The sequence below is a fragment of the Ochotona curzoniae genome, unplaced genomic scaffold, assembly GCF_017591425.1.
Source record: "Ochotona curzoniae isolate NIBS_2020 unplaced genomic scaffold, NIBS_Ocur_1.0 scaffold_2453, whole genome shotgun sequence".
NCBI classification, from domain to species: domain Eukaryota; kingdom Metazoa; phylum Chordata; class Mammalia; order Lagomorpha; family Ochotonidae; genus Ochotona; species Ochotona curzoniae.
This window is the reverse complement of record NW_024467094.1, coordinates 3,076,451-3,101,796: the sequence shown is the minus strand read 5'-3', so window position 1 is coordinate 3,101,796 and position 25,346 is coordinate 3,076,451.

Here is a 25,346-nt window from a genome sequence, read left to right as displayed (position 1 = left end):
CTTAGAGAGGCCAACTGTTGGCACAGAGAGACTGTGGCAATTCTGTAAATCAAGAAGAATTTATAGTGGGAAATAGGGAGCCATTGCAGGATTTTTAAGCAGGAAAACAAGGCAATTAAAGTTCTCATTAAAGAAGATTATCTGATACTACTAGGGCAAGATCTGTCTTAAGTTCCTTATATGGATATAGTGATAGGATTAGTGATGAGTTAAGGGGGGGGAAAGGCATCAACCCTCTTCTACTTTTAGTAGGCAGTTAAGGGAATGTGTAGCCTGGGAAGTTCTGAAGGCATCTTACAAAGTTTTCTCAGTTCATTAAGTTAAATTGCCTCTTTGCTCTCAATGAGTATTCATGGATGCCAAAGCCAGGCCCATAGACTAGGGAGCATGCAGGCAGCAGAGGGATCTCTAGAAGACTCCTTGCCTCCCCATTGCTGCAGCCAATGAGCCCTGGCAGCCAACAGCCCACAAGCCAGTTGGAAGCCATCATTGTTCCCTTTTCTGAACAGTGGTAATCTCATCTCTTCTTGGGGGAATACAAGGTGAGGGGGTCTCTGCCCGCTAACTCTCCACACAAGAGTCATTAGACAGCAGTTAAAAGTTCGCCAGTCATTAAGATCCTTCCAGGCCTTGATGGCTTAGCACGCCAAGGAAATGAGCTTCCTCAAGGTGACGGTCAGAATCCATCCACGGGAAAGACAGGACTTTAAGACTCCAGGGAAAGTTGTCATTTAGACGGTCCCATGTTCTGACCCACTTGCCTTTTTAGGGTTGTTAATATTACACTACTAAACACACACACACACACACACACACACACACACACACACACACACACACACATCAATTAAACAGGACAGCCTAGGGCTCCCCAGTCAAAGAGTGGAATAGAGTTCCTGGCTTCTGACCCAGTCCCATACATTGTGACTGTTTAGGAAGTGAACTAATGGAAGGAAGACCTCTCTTTTCTCTCCTTCGCCACCCCCATGTAACCCTGCCTTTCAAAGAAACACATAAGTGTTTAAAAAGAATTGAATTTAGCTGTGAAGTTGACAGTATCTATAGCAAAGAAGAACACTCTTGAACTTGGAGAAATGTTCATTATATTTTCTAACATTGCTCTCTCGGACAATTTTCAATTACTCCTGCCATTTTCAATTACTCCAGTCAGCTAGTAGTTCTTCCTGATAGTATGTAAATTTCCCAGCTTGGTGCCTTCTCTGAGCTTGTAAATTTCATTTTCGATGACAACTTTTGTGAAAACTCCACCACCTAGAGACCCTCGTGTCCTGCTTTCCTTTGCGGAATGCAGTATTTTTTGATCGAGTAAAACTACGATGGAGAGCATGGTGAAACATGAAATCCTGCTGTGAAGACTCCCAGGAACCGTGAGAACAGTGAATTATTTCCATCTAGTGGACTGGTAGCATTACCATCTCTGGATCTAAAATGAAATCTGTTTTGAATTGAATTCATTTTGTGAGAGGTAAGTAGCAAGCACCTCTTGTGCAGGCAACTGAATCCTGCAGTAGATCATATGCTGGACAGACAGCCAGGTGAGCAAGGATGCGTGCTCAGAGGGTGGCTTTCCCTACATGGTGTGGCTGTCACTTCTCCCAACACAATAGTCATGCTGCTTTTCAAACCCACTTGAAGTACCAGACACTTTACAGAGAGTGAATTGGTGTGGGTGAGGTTGTAAAGAAACGGATCCTCTGAGTCTACAGTGTATCTGTCATTCTTTTTCCTTAATCATCAAGCTCACTTTCCCTGGTGGAACCTACCCATTAGCATTGAAGCCAAAAATAAAAATCATCTGTCCTTAAAAAATAATTTTTGAAAAAATCCTAGAGGTTGAAGTGGTGGCAGCTTAACAAATCGATCCTCCACCTGTGATGCTGGTATCCCATATGTGCACTGGTTTTATCCCAGATGCTCTCCCTTCACTTCCTCATTCACTTCGACGAACTGAACTTCCAGTACACTCCCAGTTTCTATTTCTCACACCACAATCATTTCTCAAGTAATCTCAACACATCTCTCAAATTCTTAGCTTCCAACTTGATGGCCACAACTCTGGGGTCAATAAATGATCTCCAAGGCATTTGATCAATCCCTAGTCACCCAGCACCCAGGGTGTGACTACACTAGGAAAATAGGGTACAAGGGTTTCACTAGGCAGACCCTCCATCCACCATGATTAACATCCTTGAAAGAAGAGATTAGAACAGTTAACAGAGACAGATCCAAAGGGCTCCTGTGCCCAGAGGAAAGGCCACATGAGGACATGGACAGAAGGTGGCCATGCCTCGGGAAAAACCAAATGTAGCATGACCTTGGACTTGCAGCATCCAAAACCCAGAAAAATACATTTTTCTGTTGTTAGCCACCCAGGGAGTGGTATTTAGCTATGGCAGCCCCAGGGACTAATAACTTTTCCTACAGTACTTTATAATCTTATTACACAGGCCTTTTTCTATAAACCATATATAAAGATGCTTTGCGTGAAGCAAGCAAAAAGCTGCCCCACTTGCTTTACTCAATAGCAGATTTGCTAATAGCCAAAAAGGGAAGATTTGCTCAATAATAGAGATTGGAAATGCATGTGGCCAGCTTCAGCTGACAGTAGGAGACTAATGGACTGGTAGGAGGAGAGAGTCAGGGGAGTAAATGAAACAAGACGTGACCGCCTAGGGTTTGCCACGGAATCCATAAGGAGCAGAGAATGTGGAAGCTAACCTGCAAGGTGTGGAGCAGCCACCTCTGAAAAGAAGGATAAATATTGTGTTCAGGGAACAATACAGAGCCATTGTCAACAACAGAGGTTGTACTACGGCATCTTGGCATCCACATCTCATCTTTAAAGTTAATGAATATGCATGAGGGGAATGATCAGGACCAGCATTTGACCTAGCGCTTATGACAGCAGCTGGGACAAACCACATTCCACATCAAAGTTCCTGGGTTTCCATCCCCGCTCTGGTTCTAATTCCAACTTCCTGTTAAATGCACTCTGGGAGGCAGGAGAGGGTGGCTCAGTTCATTGTGTCCCTGCTACTCAATTGTGAGGTCTGGATTGGCTTTCCAGCTCCCGTCTTTGGGCTCTGGACCAGAACAATTGCAAACAATTAGGGAGTGACTCAGCAAATGAGACAGCTCAAACTCTCTCAGAAATACATAAACAAACAAACAAAATGTAAGGAGGAATAATCAAAAGGTAGCACAATGTGGTATTTGAACATGAAGGGTTAGGACTTCGGCTCAAGCCCTGTTATTGTCCTGTCCTACGTGTGTGTCCTTTCCGAGCCATCACAGTCTCTTTCATTTAAACAGTGGAGTTACTGCCAAGGCACAGGGTCGTCAGTAGCATGTTCTTCCTGTCGGGCTGGCCCATTGCCTGTATTCCGCAATGTTACGGTCAGCATGGGGCTGCGGGCACTCCTTCCGTGCAGTTGATCTGACATGGAACCCTCGAGAACAGAGCTACACGGCCTGCGTTTACAGTGCCTTGGCTTCAGAGTGCTTCCAGCTATCTTAGTTCAGCACACAGTCCCACGTGTGAGGAAAGATGGGAGAACTTTTAGCACCTTCAAAAACAGGTGTTAGGAAAGAACAGAATGCTACCTACATCCCTTATGAACTAGAGAATTTGGGATTCTTCATTCATTTATTTAAAAGGCAAAGAGAAAGAGACACTGCCAGACACACCTGCCTTACATAGGAGTGCCTGTGTTTGAGTCTTAGCTCTGCTTCTGCTTCTAGGTTTCTACTAAGGTAATAATAATGGTTGAAGTACTCAGGCCCCTGGCACTCATAAGGGACATTCAGAAGGAGTTCCTGGCTGCTGGGCATGGCCTGGCCCAACCCCAACCTTCACAGGTATCAGGGAATGGATCAGTAGACAACAGTGCTGTCTCCTTCATAATGTTTGAAAAATGTAGACAAAGTTCTATACACACCTGCTCAAAGTCCCTGGAGATGTGCACCTCTTATCTACAACTTGAGCACATCTCCCAGGGCATCTGGCTGTGCACTAAAGGTTGATGGCCTGATTTAGGTTCCACTGGAAAGAGACGCTGCCTCTTCTCACTCATCCATTTCATTTAGCTTGTGCTCTCAAGTATCGAGGGCACATAGGACGTGCACAGAGCTAAATTCTTTTCATTTCCACACACCTCAGCCAGCTGAGGTTCCTGTGCAGACCACATCACTTTATGCTTTGATCTTGTTACCACCCCACTCCCCACCCCTTTTTTTAAGACTTATTTTATTCAAAACTCAGATGCAGAGAGAGACAGAAAGATCTTCCATCTGCTGGTTCACTCCACTGATGGCCACAGTGGTCAGACTGGGCCAGGCAAAAGCTGGGACCTTCTTGCAGATCCCCTAGATAGGTGGCATGCCCCCAGTTCCTTGGAACAGCTTCCCCTACTTTCCCAGGCATGTTGGCAGGGAACATAATCCCGGGTTCTTTACTGAGAGACAATAATATAAGAAACAATGGTCTGGACAGGCTCAAAGACACCAAAAGCTGCATGTTAAGCTGAGTCTCCTTGCAATGGTAAGATTTCTTTGCAACACTTCTTTGGGTTCATGACATGATGATTATGGGGGCAGAGGGAGTATCTACCTTTCGGGGGAGGCTGAAATTTTAATGCTGCCTTTTCTGACTAAGGTCCCCTTTCAAAGCTCGGATTGCAGAGCAGGAAGACTATGATCCCTGCTGCTCCTCCCATGTGCTGGTACAAACAGCAAACTATTTCTGGAGCTTTCAAGAAGGTTGTTCAGCGCAAGAAACACACTGACGGGAGCTTCTAGCACGGCTGGATAAAGGTGAGCAATCGGACGGTGGGGACTTAATTCCTGCAGACACACCCATGTCTAAAAGTTAGTACTTAGGAAGGGGCAACTTGCTCAGAGTTCAGAGTATGTGGGCCATTTTCCCAGTGGCTCTGGCCTCACAAGCCCCTGCTGGGGTTCCCACCTCCCATCCATCTGAAGGGACTAAAGACAGTGGCATATGGTGGCTATGCAAGGTCAGTAGTGTTGGCTGCGGGGAGTGACAACATTACCCAATTGCCATGACTTGAAGGTGCTGGAAGAGTGAGGAAGAGTGAGGTAGGGAACAACGGAGGCCAGGAGATCAAGTTCAGCACGCAAGGAAAATCATCAGAAGCAACGCGCAAGGGAGGGCAGGGTGGTGGTCAATGCCAACAGGGACATTAGAGGTCAAACATTCACACAGAGACCAACTGAGTTACAGCAGTGAAAACGTGCTCCCTCCTCCAGCCAATTCCTAGCACAGGCTTTGGCATCATGCCCACCCGTAGGAGTTCAGAGTGACACCTCATGCCCTCATGCACAGGACTCGGCTGTCCTGGGCTAATGCGTTCTTCGTGGCTGGGGTACAGACAAGGGTCAATGGGGAGAAGTCACAGATCTTCCATAGAATTAAGTTGCATGTCACTAAACATTTGTGCAGACAACTGCTACCCCAGAAAGGAAATCCTTTCCTAGGTGGGAAACTCAAAAACTTCTTCCTTGATGTCTACAACATCATCCACATGGCTTACTGCGCAACAGTTGATCTGTCCGCTTCCTGGCACACTGACCTCGCTATCCTCGTCTCCATCTTTCCCGACCATATTTAGAAATAATTCCTGAGTGGCCTTCGCAGACAGGCACAGCAACCTTAGCCAGAACGTCCGCTCAAAGCGGAGGCTGTTGCAGCCAGGGAGATAGGAGAGTAGGTCTTCTAACATCTTCTGCTAGTGTTCTCCTCCCCTGGAGACAGAGGAACACAAGTGAAGAGACTCACCCTCCCAGCACTGCCTTGGGTGATGTCATAGCTGGAACTGCTGACGTCATAGTGACAGCATAAAGGAAATCCTTTCACCAGTACAAACAGGAGAGAGGGCACTCCTGTCTCGCCACGAACTCCATCAACCTTGGAGCCACTTCATCTGCATCTCTGTGGTGAGTGACATAACACAATTTCATCATAACTTTAAAAAAGTTGAACTCAGAGGGTTTGTTCCTAGCAGCTTAAGGTCTCGTGACAGATGCAAGAGGAACATTTTCAGGGTGTGGTTCATCAAGTGCCCTTCAGTCTGTGTGAGCCAATGCCAATGCCAGCTCCATGTTGAGGGAACATTGGCATGATACTCCACACTAAAAAGACAGTGTGGCAGACACAACTTCCTCCTCCACCCATTTTATCTGTATAATGTGCATGGCTGTGAGTATCCCACACTGAGAGATGGGCATTTCATATCAATCATGACTCTTAATCCTAACTTTCTGGCGATTTACTCTTGCTATTGTTCTGATGACACTGAATCACCTATGAAATCATGATAATCACTCTTATTAATCACAACAGATGCCATCTCTCACTTTCATGGTTTATAGGAAAGGGATTCACCTTGATTCTTACCCCCTGATTCTCCAACTTCCCCCATATGTGAGAGTGAAAGCTTGAGAACATACAGGTACAGGAACAGACACTCAAGCATGAACCTACTCAGTCCTTTCCCCATTCCTCATGATGCCCCATGGCTCATGCAACTATCTCAGACAAGTGGGGCTAAGCCTTGCGACCCCAAGCAACTCCCGTGAGCCAACACCACCAGGGAGCTTGCACAAGATGTCAACTCTCTGGGCTTGCCCTAGCCCTGCCGAACAAAAAGCTGGGTTCCAACCAGATTCCCAATTAGGATGGATGAGAAAAAAGCAGAAAAACAAAAAGCGTATCACAGAGGACATGAGAAACGCCAAGGCAGCAGTAGAGAGCGTGTGCTAGGGTCCCACCTGGGACGTCTGGGGAGTGTTCAGGTGGGCTTAGTGGTGAGGGTCCTGCTACAAGCTGATCCTAATGCTTTACTTTGAGTTCCAAGTAAAGACTTATCTTGGCTTAAACTTTAGTACCTACCCTGAAAAGCTGAGAAGTGCACTTCTGAATGTAAACACCAAATATATCAAGAGTATGTTAAATGTAGCACCTGGAGCCAACCAGCCGGTGCAACACAGCCAGCCAAGCCTGGCCCGGAGTGGTCAGCCCCCGGTTGACCAGCCACATTGCTCAGAGCATGAGCCAGCAAGGGGTGGGGAGGGGCAGTGCTGCAGGTGCTGCGATGGGGCTCGCTGCCTGCTGGACAAGCTTCAATCTGTTCTGAATCAGTCAATGCCAACAGGGCCTTCCCTGCCACACACACACACACACACATAGAAAATCAGGGTAAAAACTGCACATGCTGAGAAGGAAGACATGATAATAATACAAATCATGGGATGTAGCCTCAGGGAAAACTCAGGGAGACAACGGAGTCATTATCGAATCATAGCTACTATTAATGAATAATATTATTAAATGTATGTGTTCCCAGGCACACACAATAGAACAATCAGAAAACAAAGGGGAAAAGGAGAGCATCATTTTCACCAGACTAACAAATACTAAATATTTACGGATTTTAAGACTAAGATGCACATGAGGCTAATTGACCCAGTGGAGGGACATACTTTGTGCTGCCGCCCCAGACGCTCCAGCAAGTGAAATGCAATTGCAATAAAAATGGCAAAGGACATTAGCAAACCAATGTTACTAGAGTTCATTCTAAAAATATGAAAACATAAAAATAGACATAAAAAGACATTAAACAGGGGAAGGAGATTGCCCTATGTGTATGAAGTTATATATTTATAGTACATCAATATATGTTCTGTAATAACACATGTGAGGGTATTTCAAATGGTTTGTGAGAAAGGGAAGGAAGATATATTTTATTCCAATAAATCTCTGAAATAGATGCATAGTTTTTTTATATAGTAGCCATTTTCCATTTGTTCTTTGAAGATCTCTCATGTTACAATGTTAATAACATTTGCTTATTACTATATTTAAATGAGCTACAACTTGTTACTTTCTTTAGTTAAATACTTTTTAAACAACATGACATGTGCCCTTCTTTGTTTGGATTATTTTACTTAATAGAATGATCTGTAGTACTATACATTTCTGTTGTAAACAAGAATTTTTATTCTAACATTTTTCTCCAGTGTGTTTTGACTAACTTTGTCAAAGATCAGTTAGTTATAGATTTTGAGCAGATTAATTTCTGGGATCTCTATACTGTTGGTCCTGCATCTGTTTTTATGATAGTGTCATGTGATGTGATTAGAATATCTCTGTTTTGTTTTAATACCTGGCATTTTGATGCCTCCAAGCTTTGTTCAAAAAATGTGACTATCTCAGGCCTGGTGCAGTGGCTTAGTGGCTAAAGTCATCACCTTGAATGTACCAGGATCCCATATGGGCGCCAGTTCTAATCCCGACTGCCCTGCTTCCCATCCAGCTCCCTGCTTGTGGCCTGGGAAAGCAGCTGAGGACAGTCCAAACCTTGGGACCCTGCACCCATGTGGGAGACCTAGAAGAAGTTCCTGGCTCCTGGCTTTGGATTACTGCAGCACCGGCTGTTGCGGTCACTTGGGGAGTGAATCATCGCACGGAAGATCTTCCTCTCTGTCTCTCCTCCTCTCTGTATATCCAACTTTGCAAAAAAAAACTTTTAAAATCTTTAAAAAAAAAAAAGTGACTTACTGAAGTCCTCTGTATATCCAGATGTGTGGTTTTTTTTTTGTTTGTTTGTTTCAGGAGAACTCTGGGGACCCTCTTTTTCTTTCTATTTTTTTTCTTTTTAAAATATGCAATTATTTCTTTAAAAGGTAGAGCTGAGAAGAGAGACACAGAGAGAGACAGAAGAGAGAGATATTCCATCTGCTGGTGTCCTCCCCAGATGGCCCCAATGCCAAGGCTGGGCCAGCTCCAAGCCAGGAGCCTTGATCTCCATCAAAGTTCCCAGGTGGGTTGCAGAGGCCCAAATTTTCTTTTGTAAAAGATTTATTTATTTGAAATTCAGGCTTGCAGAATAAGAGCAAGAGATAGATGGAGCTATTTTTCCAGCTGCTGGTTTATCCCTCCACGTGGCTGCAATGGCCGGGGCTTAAGCAGACAGAAACCCGGAGCCAGTCATTTTAGCCAAGTCGCCAACATGAACACAGAGGCTCAAGCACTTGAGCCATCTTCCATTGCATTCCCAGGATCATTACCAGGGAGTTGAATGGGAAATGGAGTAGCCAGATCCTCAACCAGTGCCCACAGGGGATGCCAGAGTCACAGGTAGCAATTTTACCCACTGTGCTGCAACAGTGGTCCCAGAAGCCCAAACCCTTGAGCGATCTTCCACTGATTCTCGAGGTGTGTTAGCAGGGAGCTAGATTGGATATGGAGTGGGTGGAACCCAAACTGGTATTCAAGCAGGACGGCAGCGACACAGATGATAGCTTAACTCACTTCACCACAACACCAGCCTCGCTATGAACTTTAGTTCTGTGGAGAACTTGATGACTGTCAAGTTGAATTTGTACATTGCTTCGGCCAATTTATTAGACATTTACAAATAATAATTCTTCCAGGGCCAGTATAGTGACATAACAGGCTAATCCTCTGTCTGTTGGTGCCAGCAACAGTCCATGTCCTGTCTGCTCCACCTCTGGCTCAACTCTCTTCTTATGGCCTGGGAAAACAGCAGAGGATGACCCAAGTCTTTGGGTCTCTATACCTATATGGAAGACTTGGAAGAAGTTCCTGTCTTCCAGTTTCAGATCAGCTGTTACATCACCAAAAATGAGAAGGGATATTAATCAAGGCATGACAATTCTACAAGATGCTCCTTGACCTGGAATGAAATGCCAAGATCCTCCTTTAAAACAGAAAAGTCTCAGGCTAGGACAAAAAACTTCAGGGGGGATGAATGTTAGCATGGCTTACAAGGGAACTTCCTTTGCCCGGTGGAGCCCTTCCAACAGTTGGGCTTGAACGTTTCAGAGGATTGTATGGAGTTTCCCCACAGGGCTCTAGAGCAGAAAGCACAGTGATAAATAGAACAGTGGGGGGTCAGCAGCCTGGCCTTGGAGTCCAGTTTGCACTTGCTAGCTCTGTGCCCTTAACTAAGCCAACCTACGCCTCTTCAGTCTCTCCCCTCATTAGCTGGGTATCACAGCAGCGTATTTGTGTAAATAGTAATGGCATCACACACACAGAATGCTCAGCACAAGGTTTATCACATAGTAAGTAGGCAGCCAGTCATTTTGGCTGTTGAATTCATTCCATACAGCATCAAGAGAATCCAGTAAATACTCTTCAGAACTTGCCTGCAATGGGGCTGGTGCTGTGGCGCTGTGGATTAAGCTGACACCTGTGATGTCAGCATCCCATATAGGTGCTAGTTTGTGTCCTGGCTGTTTTACTTCTAATCCTGCTCCCTGTTGGTGATCTGGGAAAAGCAGAGGAGGATTGCCAGGTGCTTGGGCCTCTGCCACCCACTTGTGAGATCAAGAAGCTGTTGAAGACATCTGGGGAGTGAACCAATGGATACAAGAGTTCTCTCTCTCACTCTCTCTCTCACTCTCTCTCACTTTGAAATAAATAACTCTTTAAAAATAAAAACTTGGGGGTTGGCACAACAACACCAGCAATCCTGTATGGGTGCCAGTTCTAGTCCTGGCTGCTCCATTTCCCATCCAGCTCCCTGCTGTTGGCCTGGAAAAGCAGTGAAGGATATCCCAAGGCCTTGAGCTCCTGTACCTAAGTGGGAGACCCTATAGAAGTTCCTGGCTCCTGGCTTCAGACTCATAGAGCCCTGACTCTTTCATAGCCATTTGACAGGTGAACCAATGGATGGAAGATCTCTCTGTGTAACTGACTTTCAAAGTTAAAATAAATCTAATAAATAAATTACAAATAAATAAATAAATAGATAAATAACCTGTATGGGTCCAGAAAGTCCTTGCAAGTCCTGAACTGGAAAAGGGTCCATGAGCATTCCAGTCCTGTCTTCATATCACCTTAGGGAAAGGCCTCTCTCCCCACCCTGTCCCCCACCCCGCCTCTGCCACCTCCAGGCCCGGCAGGTAGCGGTGTGGTCACTGGCAGCTGGCCTCACCGTGGTCAGCAGCAGCTCCGATGCCATGACCACGTGCCTTCACGCGGTCTGAGCGGCCTCCCAGCTGGGGGGGAGCAATGAGGACCTCAGCCTGGGAAGACGATGCTGCAGCCGGTGTGAGGATGATAAAACCACAGCAGAGAGTTCCTCCTTTGTGCCGGGAGAGCCCCCTGCTAACCTTTGCCACCACACTAAAAAGCTTTCAAAAGGAGGGGGAACAGACAAGCCATAAATCTCAGAGGCGACGTTAAATATTTGTCGGTGAAACACTTCAGGCTCGCTTCAAACCCATTCCTTTCTGAAAGTTCATAACAAATATCTGGGTGACTTAACCCCCCGTGAGAGCATCCCCCACCCCACCCCAAAGCCTTTTCACTGGCAATGGAAACAAATGGGTTCTAAAGAGCGGGGTGCTGGCTGACGGGCCATTCTCAGCCACTGTGTGGTCCGGCAGCGCTGCCCAAATGGGTGAGTCGCCCCTTTTGTTTAGATGAACCCGGCTCCCGCTTCCATGTCATCGGGGCGGCACAGGTTTTAACTGGACTTTTCTTTTAAACTGCCCATTAATCTTCCCTGCCCTCACCCCTGCTGAATGAAGGAGTGAAGTAAATTATTTACATCCCGAGGCTGCAAGAACTCTCTCCCTCCATTAAGCTTTCATTCAAGCCCCAAAGTCCATTCTGTAGAGGGTCCCTCTCCTCTCCCCTCACCCCACCTCCTTTATCAGCACCCTCCTAAGCATCACCTGCTGGACTCCAACAAGCGCCCAGGAAGGAATCTCAGCCACCTGTGAGTGCCCTAAGCACAGGGACCGGCTCCAGTAGGAATGGTCCTCCACCAAGTTGTGGTTTCACTGCGTTCCGGACGCAAGAACGTTAGTGACCAGGATTGCAGTGTTCACGCTGTCTTCAGGATTCCAAAATCAATGCTTGGAGTCCCTCTAAGAAAGTCAAAGCCCCTGCCACCCTTCCCAAATGCTGTCTGTTACGTTCATGTCAGAGCCCAGGGTGAAGGCTGTCTCCTGTGTACTCTGCTCTCCCTGACATTGGGGGACCCCAGCTACCTGGAGGGTTTTTAAGCCTGGGACCCCCCGACCCAGGAGACTGAGCAGGACATGCAATCCCCATTCAACCCTAAAACCTTACTTCCAGTAACTCAGTTCTCTGTGTAAGCAAGAATAAAGAAATAGGAGGAAATTTCAGAAAGTTTATGGGGAGCCAGGCAGGTTAAGCGGTCACTTGCATCGCCAGCATCCTATATCAAGAGCCCCAGTTTAACAGCCCACTGCTCTGCTTTGGCCATCTAATTCTCTGCTAAGGCATGTGGGAAAGCAGCAGAAGATGGCCCAATTATGTAAGTCCCTGTCATCCAGTGGTAGACCCACAGATGAAGTTCCTGGCTCTGGGCTTCAGCGTGGGCAAACCCCAATCATATGGCCATATGGGGAAATGAACCAGAGAAATGGAAGCTTCTCTCTCCCTCTTCTCTATCAGTCTGTCTATAGATTACTTTTTAAAGATCATACAAAATGTGTATTACAATACAACTGTGCGTGGCTTTGAATTTGGCAGGGGGCATCCAAATAAACGTTATCTTTTCATCCCATTTTTCTATGAATGTTTCAGGTCCCCTGAGTTTTGCCCGGTGTTGTTGAGGCTGACGGGGTGAGGAGAGGCTACTGAACAGACATCTATAAAGCCACATCAGGAGCAGATGTTTGGTGCTATGATGCTGCGAGAAACACCTGTGTCCCACGTGGAACTGCCTGGCTTTGAGTCCTGCTTCTGTCCCCGTGTCCCCAGGGAGGCAGCAGCAGGTGCTGGCTTCAGCAGTTGGGTCTCAGATGCCTGCGTGGTATTCTTTATTCTTGCTTAAATCTGGACTTAGCTCCCAGTTCTGGCCTGACACATTCCTGGCTATTACAAGCATTTGAAAATGAATCAGTGGATGGAAGATCTCATTCTTTCTTCCTCTCTCTATCTAAAATTAATTAATTTAAAAATGACAAATTAATTTTTTTAAATACCTATTTTACTAGAAAAGCAGATCAGATCCATTAGCAAGAAGGAGAGACAGAGAGAAAGATCTTCCATCTGCTGGTTCACTCCCCAAGTGGCCACAACAGCAGGAGTTGAGCCGATCTGAAGCCAGGAGCCAGGAGCTTCTTCCGGGCCTCCTGCGTGGGTTCAGGGTCCCAAGGCTGAAAGGGAAGTGGAGCAGCCAGGACACAAAATGGTGCACATATGGAATCTTGGTGCTTGGAAGGTGAGGATTTAGCCACTCCACCATTGCACTGGGCCCAACAAAATTTCTTTTCTTAAAAAACAGCCACAAGGGCCCAGTAACCTAGTGACTAAAGTCCTCCCCTTGCATGCACCTGGATCGCATATGGGCACCAGTTCTAATCCCAGCAGCCCTGCTTCCCATCCTGCTCCCTGCTTGTGCCCTCAGAAAGCAGTTGAGGACGGCCCAAAAGCACCTGTGTGGAGACCTGGAAGAAGCTCCTGGCTCCTGATCGGCACATTTCTGGCCATTGTGGCTGCTTAGGGAGTGAACCAGCAGAGGGAAGATCTTCCTCTCTGTCTCTCCTCTCTGTATATCTGACTTTCCAATAAGAATTTTAAGAAATCTTAAAAAATAATAGTAATAACAGCCACGAAGTCAGAACAAGAGCAAAGTCAGCAGCACAGAGCGTCACAGGTTCCAGGAGGGGCTTCACACCTGAAGCCTGAACAAGGTTCTTCTCAAGTTTAAATTAGCAAAGTAACTTTTAATTAGAGGAAGATGCACCAAGCAGCATCTATTAAGACAAACACGACTTTATGAAGCATTTGCTCTTCCCTCCCATAATAAAATGCCTCATTGATTTCCTCGGGTCTTGATTTCTTACTGCCTTTGTTATGAGCTCCTAGCTTCACAGAACAAGTAACTGGCATTTAAATCCATTAATACCTAGGGGCAGGCATTGGGCATAGAGGTTACTGATGCCCACGTCTCTCCTCAGAGTGTCCGGGTTTGCTTCTCAACTCTGGCTCCTGACTCTAGCTCTATGCCAATCCCCATCTACAGGATGGCTCGTGCCATTGGGTCCCCAACCCTTCACTTTGGCCTGGCTTATTACCCGATCAGGAGGTGAGTCTCAGAGCACGTTGCTGCTGCTGTGTTCTGCTGCAGGAGGGTGTAGAGCCACGCTCACCACCATGGTGCCGTGCCAATCAACATCAACCTGCACTACCAAGTTACATGGAAATCCTAGCAGTGTACATGGCTCAGACCCAAGCAGGGAAATCCTTCTCTCCACTTCACCACCTACAGCTGGCATTTTGACCCATCATTGTTGTCTTTGTGGAGTGAATCCTACTCCAGGTTATGGAAAAGCACACAACCAGAGCACTGGCATTTGTTGTTAAGCACGCAGACACCTGACTCCCATCCAGAATTTTCAAACCAAAATCACTCTGTGAAAATCTGAGCATTTTCTTGCTGAACTCTCTTTCCAATGGACGTTTCAGACAGCTGGCTTTGGTGAGGGCTGTGCGGGAGTGCTCACCTAACTGCAACCCCATCTGAATGTATCCCTCCTTCAGCAAACTCAGCTTCTAGAACATGGTTCTCTCAGTCTGCTCGGGCTGCTGACACTGCAACGAGGCCACAGTCGTCCTCCACATCTGCTTTTCCTGATGAACTCTTTCCAACTTGCTCTGAGCCAAAGCCTTCACTGACCATTCACACACACGCGGAGCAGGAAGGGCACACGGGTAACTCGGATAATAGCACTCAACCCCAGATTCACTTTCATCATATCCAGAGGTGGGACCCAGGAACCTGGAGCGGTGTGTGTATGTGTAGAGAATAACCCATATTTGGAAACCCTAGCAGAACTCAACAATTTTATTTTTTTATGGATCAGATTTGACACACATTTAATGCATGCATACACAAATAATATTTATATACATAATCAATAGTATTTTCTTGATAGAATATTTCAATTTTTTATCAAGAACTGCCTTTGGAAGGCATCAGATAGTAAGATTGATGGATAGGGGTTACGCAGTGGATGAATGGATATCTAATTAAAAAGGGTAAAATTCCAATACATAGATAGGTGGCTGTGAGCTGTAGAATTCTAGCAACACTGTGTACCATGGAAAATTTTCATAATAAAATTGGTAGGACAAAAAATGCTGGGAAGGGACTCGGACGCTTGGCACACTGGTTAAGATGCTGCATGGCAAATTTGCATTCCTGATTGGAGTACTTGGCTTCAAGACCCAACTGTAATCCTGATTCTAGTTTCTTGATAATATGCACCCTGGTGGGGGTATAACTGCTACAGACAGTAGTAGCTCAAGTGTTAGCTTGATACCCATCCAGCAGACCTGGATGGGATCCCTGGCTCCTGGCTGCAGCTACAGCTCAACTTACATAGTGATTACTTTAATTAGCTGGTGAGCAAAAGTCCAAGATGCCCTAATATTTGGAATGCTGTGTCTGAAGTAGTTCACTGTCCCCTGCGTGTCGACAACGTAACAGATTTTTCTTGGGTGGGACCTCTAAAATAAACTGTGTTTGGTAATTCAACTGGGGAAAATGCAAAATCTCTCTACTGAATCCTCTCTCCCTTAATGCTTGCATATGCTTTTTCTGATATTCCTAAAGCAATACCAGTCATATCAATGGTGAAAAAATACAAGAATATGACTGTGAACAAAGGGTGCTAGCATGTTATTATAAGGGTATACAAACCAAGCAAGGCAAAACACTGGCTCTTGAGGACAGTTCCTCACAGACACTCAGAATGAATTGCTCATACCAAAATAAATTTATCTTTTAATTCCATTTTTCCATGAACTTTTTATATTAATCTTTTCATTTTAAAGATTAATTTAGGTATTTGAAAGACAGAATTACAGAGAGTGAGAGGAAGAGTCGGAGAGGTCTTCCATCCTCTGGTTCACTCCCCAGGTGGCTACAAAGACCAGAGCTGGGCAGGTCCAAAGCCAGAAGCTTCTTCCAGGCCTCCCACGTACATGCCTGGTTCCAGAATCTTACGCCATCTTCCACTGCTTTTTCAGGTACATTAGCAGGGAGCTGGAGTGGGAGTAAGCAAGAGTAAGAGAACAAGGGTGGCATTTGGCTGGATGATTGAGAAGCCTTTGGGGGATGCCTGCATCTATATCAGAGTGCCTGGATTGGAGTGCTGGCTCCACTCGTCATTCCAACTCCTTCATGCATACCCAGGAGAATACCTGGTGATGGCTCAAGCACTGGAGTCCCTCCCACGGACTCCAGTGGACCATGGAGTCTTCCACTAGGAGACCTGAACTGGTGTCTCATCTTGCAAGACTGGCCTAAACCTTTTCAGACATTTGATGAATAGAGCAAGGGAGGCAAGAACTCTTTCTCTCTTTCCCTTGCAAATGATTTTTGAAAATAATAATAAAACAGATAACTCATTTTTTTAAATGAGTGTAAGTTATAAATAGACATTTCATCAGAGAAGACACACAGATGACAAATAAGCTCACTGAAAGACGTTCAACATCGTTAGTCTTTCGGGAAGTGGAAATTGATACTGCTATCCATCTCTCAGAATGACTGAAAACAAATAAATGAATAAACAAACAACTCTGCTGCCACGGATGCTGAGCCGATGGGGACCTCAAAGATTTCAGGTGAGGAAGTCAAGAGCATAGCACTCTGGGAAGCAGTTTGTCAATTTCGTACAACATTAAATGACCCGCTCTCCAATAATCAAGCCTTAATCCTTCCTAGGTTTTTCTCCAACTGCATCAAAAACTGATACTCAGGGCCTCTGTTGTGAAGCAGCTGGCTCTGCTGCCACTTATGATGACAGCATCCTATAGCACGGTGCTGATTTGTGTCCTGGATGCATCACTTCTGATCCATCTTCCTTTGAGTGTGCCCAGGAGCACAGCAGGTGACAATGCCAATTCTTGGGTCCTTGGCACCCACGTGCAGCACCCAGATGGAGTTGCTGGCTCTTGGCTTCAGTCTGGTCTAGACTGTGACTGAGGTACACATTTGGGAAGTGAACCAATGGGCGAAAGAGAGCTCTCTCTCTCTTTAAATAGGTAGATAGATAGATAGATAGATAGATAGATAGATAGATAGATACATAGGTAGATAGATATTTCTTTTTTTCTATCTTTTCACATTTCAAAAAAGTGAACAAATCATGCTTTTAAATTGGTTTCCACATGATGCTGTACGCAAAGGTGTATAGAAACGTTATTCGTAATTTGCAAAAACTGGAAATGTAGACCTCTAACAGCTGAGTACACAAATGACCTGTTCACTGGTGCAACACAACATTCTCAGCAATAATAATAATAATAAAGCAACATAAGTGCTTCTCCTTTTGACAAAGGGGGAGTAATCTGCAATCGGTAAGGCACTGGGTCCAAGCACCAATGACCAAGAATCCTTGGAAGACAGGCTAGGAATGAAGTTAGCCTGGTGGTCATCTTGACTCGCTGCCTTGATAGAGAGTCTAGGCTTCAGCTCAGAAGGAAGGAACTCAGGGGGATCTGAAGAGACAGAGCTGGGCAGTCAGAGAACCCCTGGCGGTCAGAGTCACCGGGACACAGTGAGTTAGAGAGTGACACGCAGAGCTTCAGGGAGCTGTAGGGCGAGCATGGAAGACAGCATGCATGGGACAAAGCCACCTGAAGCTGTGCAAAGAACTGTCTGAACGCGTTAAAAAGTGGCAGGTACTCACATGGCACCATTTGCTTTGAACGCATTACGGAGACTGTCAGATCTGAAGTTCTCTTGCCGTTTGCTTTGTCTTTGTCCCTATTTTCTTTCCCTATAGACAGGCTCATAGCCCTGTCTTCTCTGGGATTACTTGAGTATCTGCTTGTGAATCCATACGAACAGTGTTGGTTAGGTTATCTCAGCAGCTGCTTTCAGACCTATGTCACACCCTTTGCACGTGGCACGGTGCAGCCGTGAAGTGGAGCCGCATTGCACCAGAGTGCGGGTGTAACTGCACCCAGTTCTCCCTCTCAAGTTCTGTGCTAGCATCGTCATCCGCTTGAGCTATACGCATCCCATGGGCCTCACAATTCCAGGTTATTGCTTTTGTTTAACCATCTCGGACACAGATTTTAAAAGTAAGAAAACACCTTGCCTACTCTCCTTACCGTCATTTCCTGCACTCTTTCTTCCTGTCTGGTATCATTTTCTTCCCATCTGAAGGACTTCCTCTCATTTTTTTTTCTATTGTGCAGAACTGCGGGCAATGTGCTATCCCAGCACCGGGGTGCCTGAAAATACTTCAGTGTCACCACCATTTTTCAAACACTTTTTTTTTTTTTTGCTGCATGTAGAATTCTAGGTTGATTTTTTGTTGTTGTTGTTGTCTTCTTGCTTACATTTTAACAAATCAAACAAAAAGAACCCCAAATAAACATTGAAAAGTATATGGCAGAAATCAACTGCTGATCTTAAAAATAATAATAAAAAGAATTTTAGAAAAACTGAGCAAACTAGAAATAGCTGGTAAAAAAAAAAAAAAAACTGGGTTGATTATCCCCTTGAACAGTACACAGATATCAACACTCATCAGCGTTTCAACCCAGTGAGAGATAGAAAGGTATCTGTATTTATTGAAGATATGACTGTCAGTGTAAATAATTGGGTAGAATCTCTCTCTCTCACACACACAAAACACAAAACACACACACACACAACCTACCAGATTCATTGAGCTTAGCGGAATACAAGGTAAAGCATGTGTTGTATTTCTACGTACTTCTGATAGACACACAAATGGAAATCATAATCAAAAATATAGCCATATTGCCTTGTACAAGTTGGACACTCCTACTTTGATATGATTTCCAAATGGAAACCATAATCAAAAATAAATATATTGTAATAGCCTCAACAATAGGAATTGGCTGAGGATAAATTTGACCAAAAGATGAAAAACTATCACACTTATTTCAGGGACTTGTAAGGATACAAACGAATGGTGACATGTACATATTCACTCATGAGTTAAAAAATATATATTGCAAAGTTGTAAATTCTACCCACAATGATCAATAGATTCAAAGAAATAGCAATTCTGAAAGGTATTTTTGGTAGACAAGAATTCTAAAATTCATATGGAAATGGGATAAAATTACAACAGCCAAAGCCATTTTGCAAAATAGGAACAAACGTGGAGGAGTTACATGACCTGGTTTCAAACATTGTTGGAAAGCTGCAGCCCCACAAAGGCAACGTGTGACTTGTATAAACAAATTTAGCCAATAGAAGGCACAGAAATGGACCCAACGTGTGATTTGTATAAACAAATTTAGCCAATAGATGGCACAGAAATGGACCCAGCAGTAAATGGACAATGGAGTTATTGACAAAGTTGCAAAAGAATTTCAGTGGAGAAAGTTCAGCAGGAAAAAATTAAACTTTAAAACACACCTTACGCCAAAACTATCATTCAGCTTAATCCAGAGAACCAAGTGTAAAATCCAAAACTACAAACATCTGAAGAAAATATGGGAGAAAACTTTTGTGATCTTGAACTAGAGACAGATTTCTTCCATACAGTATCAACAACATGATACATAAAAGAACTTCATAAATTTGATTTCATCAGAATTAAAAACTTCTGCTGCTCAAAAGATACCGTTAAGAGATGAAATGGTCCCATGACTTGAAAATATTTGCAAGTCATGAATCTGATAACAAACTTGTACTCAGATATAATAATACTTCAAAATTCAATAAGAAGAACCAGTTCTTACAATTAACCTAATAAGATTTGTGCAGACATTTCCCGATAGAAATAAACCCATAAAAAGTTGGCCAACATCAGAAGTCATTAGAGAAATTCAAGTTACATACAATGAAATAGCACTGTGTATCCATTTACAATGGCTAAATTTTTATAATACTCACCATATCAATTACCAGTAATATGGAGAAAATTACACATTAATGACATGGCAATAAAATAGAACCATCACCACAGTAATTTGGCAGCTCCTCTTATCATTTTACCTTCACGTGAGAGACAGAAGAGAGCTACCGTCCACTCGTTCACTTCCCCAAATGCCAGCAGTGACTGAAACTGGACTGAGACTGGAGCCAGGAGCCAGGAACATAATTACTCAAGCCATTACAGCTGTCTGCCAGGACCACTGTGAGGAGAAAAGGGGTCATGGAATTAGAGGCAGGAATTGAATCAAGGCGCTTGAGTAAGGGAGGTGAGTGTTTTAACCACTCCTGGCAGTTTCTTTAAAAGGTCAACATGTACCTATGATGCGATCCCATCATTCCACTTCGAGGCTTTTGCCCGAGGGAAATCAAAGTGTGTAGTGATGCAAAATCCTAGCGAATGAATGATTAAAAGTACTGTGTAGTAGCCCAAACTGAAAATAGTCTGAATGTCCAATAATGGATAAACAAAACCGGCTTGTCTCTGTTTGAGGGACTATTACTCTGAAGTAGAAAAGGAATAAACTACTGAATCACCCTGCCCCTTGGATGCGTCTCAAAGCAGTGCTGGTTTGAGTGAATGAAACCAGACAAAGTAAGCATGTGTTGAAAACGAAGGCAGTGATAAGGAATTATGTCCAAGATATCTATGGACCACATATCCTTTATCCAAAAGGTTTGGGACCAGAAATGCCTCCTAGTGGGGACTTTCACTGGATTTCCGAATATCTACATCTGCACGATGAGTTCTTTGAGGGAGGAGACAGAAGTTTGAACATAAAACACATTCTTGCTTCATATACACCTGTATGCATAGGCTCAGAACACTTTTCTACAGCGTTTAGATTGAGACTCTCACACGTGGTCAAATGTGGGGTTTTGCACTTGGCATCACGCGGGTACTCAGATTCTGGAAATTTAAGATTTTCAAAGTAGGAGTGTCCAACTTGTACAAGGCAGGGAACGAGCTTGAAAATGTGTTACCACGAATGCTTTTAACAAGGAAAGGAAATAGAATTGCAATTCTTATAATACACAGAGCATCTTTGAAATGATATATGAGAAAGGAGAAGCAGCTTTTTCTAACCCTCAAAAGAAAACTTGGCCGGGGGAGTAGGATGTGTTGAAAGCCCACTTCTCACTCCTCACTCCATTGTACCTTTTAAAATATGGTACAAATTGCACTAATTAGCTATTCCAACTGTAATCTAATATTCTCTTGGTTTGAAAAGTCACCCAAAAAGCGTATTATGTAGGAACATATTCAAAGCAGTGAGAATAAAATGACAAGAAGGGGTCTTCATGGGCAACTCAGGGAAGAGATGTTTATTTTGATGTAAAATATGTTGGAATCCCAGCACAGCTTCTTCCCAAAGTGCCTTTTCCACTTACTTTCTGAAGACCCCTTTAGACGCATGGATCTACTATATCTTTGCCCTGAAATTAGCTTCTCTTCTCATTCCACAAACATTTCGAAGCCTCTGGTAATGTGACGTGGGCATTTGCATTTGCCAGCACCCTAGCTGAGTGATGAAGCAGCAGAGTCGAAGCCAAGAACTTGAGAGCGTCTTTGAAGTGGCTGCAGCCCCGGTCCAGACGGAAGCAGCAGCGAGATGCATCTGTTCCTGAATCTCCGAGGTGCTGTGCTGCTATTCGACCAGCACTTGCAGACTGGCTTTATTGATAGATGAATCAGATTGGGCGCGACACCTGTGTCCAGCGAATCCCTTGGCGCCATTTAACTAACACTTAGAGCAGCTGCTTTTGAAAAATTACCTTCAGGCTGGGCCCACCCTAGCAGAACAAAATCATCACCTTAAGTACTTTTCCAGTCCTCCAGCAATGAAGATGCTTGCCCTGTGAGAGAGAGCCGAGTCATATTTTATGGCAAGTCACATCTGTCGGTCTCCTTTTATTTCTTCTGCTGGCCATCTGATATCACAATATCCCGGCTGAGGTAATATCCTTCCAAGGGGGGATGGCAGCCCACTGTTGGGGGCCTCCCATGCCTGTTCAGTGGCCATGGCTCATGCTCCAAGGGCATTCATGATCCGCTCTGGAAATGCCATTTCAGCCTGCTCTGCTCCCACTTCTGTGTGTCTGCATGCAACCGCTGGGCTTTCTCCCATCACATTGCCGTCTTCCACGTCTTCCAACCCTGGCTCATGCTTCTCTCTTCATTACTTTCCTAATGAGCCGCTATTCATTTATCAAGACTGGGATTCAGTGTCAGCTCCTGATGAAGTATTCCCCAGCCCTTCATTGACCAAACTGATGAATACCTATCGTTGAATATAGGCCAAAGACACAGTATGTGCGTGAGTCTGTGCTGTAGTGTGTAGCCTGCTTCAGATTCTGCATTAGCCCTGACCGTGCTTGAAGGAGAGTACTTTCACCCAGTATTTTCTCATTGCAACGGATATGTCCAGTTCCCTTTCTTAGTGACAGAAATGTTTCATCCTGGTTTCCACTTCCCTATCTCCAATCCCTATGTTAGTTCTTGCTTGTATTCCTTACCTGCACACATTTAAATCATGATGTGATGATGACTATAACCCACCAGGATGACTAGAATTCAAAAGTAAGCTCTTGGGACTCGTGCCATGGTGCAGTAGCATGGGCTCCACCTACAACTCTGGTATCGGTGCCAGAGGGCATCCTGGCTGCCCACTTCTGGTTCAGCTCCCTGATAACGCACCTGTGAAATGCAGTGGTCTGAGTGATAGCGCCCCTGCACTCACATGGGAGATCCCAAGGAAGCTCTTGATTGCCATCTCTGGCCTGGCCCAGCCGTGATTATTGTGGCCAACGTTGTTGGACTCCATGTTTCATGGCAAAGATGTTGAAAAGTCATTCTACACTCCAGTCTCATGTTGACCTTGACCCATGAGGACACAGGCATCAGTAATTCAGCATTCTCCTTTTGAAAAGCACTTGTATCCTCACACCTACAAAGTCCCAGCTACCACTCCTTTCAATGATGCAATGGGGCCACAGGAGCTGGCTTTACATACTGGATTTTCTCTTTCACCCCCTTAACCATATTTGCCAAATTTGACTGTAAAACTGTTTGATTAATCTGTGTATACTCTTGGATGGGTAGACATGGTCTTCAAAAGTTTTTACCACAAAATACACCGATCTCCAGTTCTGTTTTGATGAATTTCTGGAAGAATCCCTCCTATCACACAGAGAGAATTGGTATATAATTGTAAATAATATTATTCCACAATAGAAATAGGTAAGATCTATTGAGCATTTGCTATCCATTTCTCACTGTTGAAAATACTTCACTGATACTGCCTCTTTTACCACGACAAGCATGCAGCATGAGCACACCAACAGCCCTGTTCTAGCTAGTCACATAGAAAACAACCAAGTTACTGATGGAGTTCTGTCAGCTAACAATACTAAACTGAGATTCAAGCTTCGGATGGTGTGGGTGCAGAGTCAGCACGCGCAACCCTAACACACTGGTTCACTCCTTCATTCAACCAATACAGATTCATTGAGCTTGAGGTCACGCTGTAGACTCCACAGCACTAAACACAGACATTTCTGCCCTCACAGAGCTCATGCACTGGTAAAAAGGGACAGGCCTTAGGATAGTAAGTGTTATTGAGAATTAAGCAGAGCCTGTGGTTGGCAGTGGTGTGAGAGGTTGCTATGTTTGCTGAGGGCAGTCATATTGGGAGCTGATATCCGAGTAGAAGCTTTGGCAAATGGAGGGAAGGGTGTTTTGGAGACAGGGAGCAGCAAAGGCATGAGGTGGGAAGAACTTCAGTCTGGGCAATAGTAAGAGTACCAGCATGGAGCAGGCTGGGCTAGGAGGAGTCAGGAGTCCAGCAGGAATATAGCAGAGCAGGTTTCAGGGAGGGAATGAGGATGGGAGAAAACACACAGCAACCCCAGCTCTCTTAGGGAAAATGCTTTTACTCCCAGATGGGAAGTCCCTGGAGAATTGTGGGAAAACCAAGGCATCCTGACCACACTGCAGAAATCATTTTATCTGCTGTGAGGGAGGCAGGACAAAGCAAAGTGGCCAGCTGCCATGACCCTAGCAAAGGGGCTTGCCAGCCTGGGTGCCTACCATGGAGTTCAGGAGGTAAGGAAGATTCTGAAGAGGTTAGGAAAAGACACTTGGCAGCACTCGCTAGTGCACTGTACATGGGATAGGAGAGAAAAAGCAGTAGTCAAAGATAGCTCCTAGATTCCTACCTGGGCGACTGGAAGGATGGAAGCTATTGATGGCAGAACAGCAGGTGTGTGGAGGACAAGCTCCCATTCACAAAGCTGTCTGGTAAGCGCTTAGCTGCTTGGGTTTTCCTCAGGGCTTGTCTCTGCATGCAAGCCTGTCTGGGGTCTCTCATCAGAAAAGAAGAAACAAGGTCTGGCACTACGGTAAAACAAGTTAAGCCACCACTGTGACATTAGCATCCTTTATGGTCTTAGGTTCAAGCCCAGGCTACTCCAACCCTGCTGCAGTGCCTTGCAAAGCACCAGAAGATGGCCCATATCCTAGGGCCCCTGCCACTCACAGGAGAGACCCAGATGGAGTTCCAGACTTTCAGCTTTAGCCTGGCCCAGCCCAGGCTGTTACAATCATTTAAAAAGCTAATTACTGGAAGAGATTCTCTCTCTCATTCTGTAACTCTGCCATTTAATTAAATAAATAAAATCTCCAAAAAAAGACAGAGAAAGAAAATAAGAGAAAATCCAGTTCACTTCCTTTTTTCCTTAGCTGTCATAGAACTTTAATTCAGCTTCATGTTCTGCTGAAGAAATACACTATAGGCAAGGAACCAAAGACAGATTTATTAGTCAGCTTTCCCCGAGAGGGATGGAATCCACAGGGGGAAGAGAGAAAGAGAAGAGTGGGATGAAGGGGATTGAAGGGGATTGGCTCCCGGGGTTATAAAAAACAGGGCCGTCCCAGGACAAGTCATCCACAGAGCTGGATTCTCTAGGATGTAGGGAGGGATGGCTGAGTTCAAGTCCAAAGACTTGGAACCTGGGAAGCTGCTGGAGCAACTCCCCCTCCAAGGTGGAAGCCTGAAGACCAAGGGGGCTGCTGGTCCTGGAATCCTAAGGTGGGGAGCTCCCACGTCCCAAGGTAGCAGAGGGAGTGCCCACTACACCCTCTGGACAGAGATGGGACGTCCCTTGGATTTGGGTCCAGGTGCTCAGCCTGTTGGACAGTGCTGCCCACACTGAGGGGGATCCGCACAGGAGTCCCCAGGGGAGAACCACACACACACACACACACACACACACCAGATCATCCCTGACCAGTGCTCATGCAAGCAGGCTCCATCTTTACAAGAAAGAATGTTGAGCATCAACATTTTTTTTTTTTTATCCTGGGTT